A 737-nucleotide genomic window follows, 5' to 3' on the forward strand; every position below is an offset into this window, starting at 1 on the left:
GACATATGCTTTGGGTGTGTATTTGTGTATAATAATGAGGTTTCAAATTATACACCAATATTAATAAATCATTTTATTATAAAAAACAAATATAATTTTACTAATGTATTTCTATATCCAGTTTCTTATATCCATCAGAATACAACTTTACCATATATTCTTCTTGCTTATTCTACTGTTGCAGAGTATTGAAAAACTGAAAAACTGAAAAATTATAAAAAAACAAATGTATTTCTTAAAATATCCCTAAAACTGTTTTACACGTGCATGCAAGCCTCTGTGTGTGTGTGTGAATGACAGCATGAGTGCATGGGTACCTGTGTGTATTCTTCCTGTATCTAAATGTGGAAGTACTTCCTGGAAAACATAAGATTCCTTTACTAATAAAACTGGAACACATTTAAAATTCCACATGTTTATGGAATAAATCAAAAGGAGACAAGCAATTTTGTACTACTGCAATTTAGCAGTATACAAGATCACCAAATTATTTTATCATAAAAAACAAATGTACTTTTACTAATATATTTCTATATCCAGTTTCTTATATCAATCAGAATACAACATTAACATATATTCTTCTTGCTTATTCTACTTGTTGCAGAGTATTGAAAAACTGAAACTGTCTTTCAAAGGAATGAAATATATTCACTAAACATTAAGTAAAATGAAATAATGGCATTTCTAAATATCTACATGGGATTAAAAAGAAAAATATCAAAGCGTATTCTAGTGTG

This window comes from Penaeus monodon, chromosome 22 (assembly GCF_015228065.2).
Source record: "Penaeus monodon isolate SGIC_2016 chromosome 22, NSTDA_Pmon_1, whole genome shotgun sequence".
Classification (NCBI taxonomy): Eukaryota; Metazoa; Arthropoda; class Malacostraca; order Decapoda; family Penaeidae; genus Penaeus; species Penaeus monodon.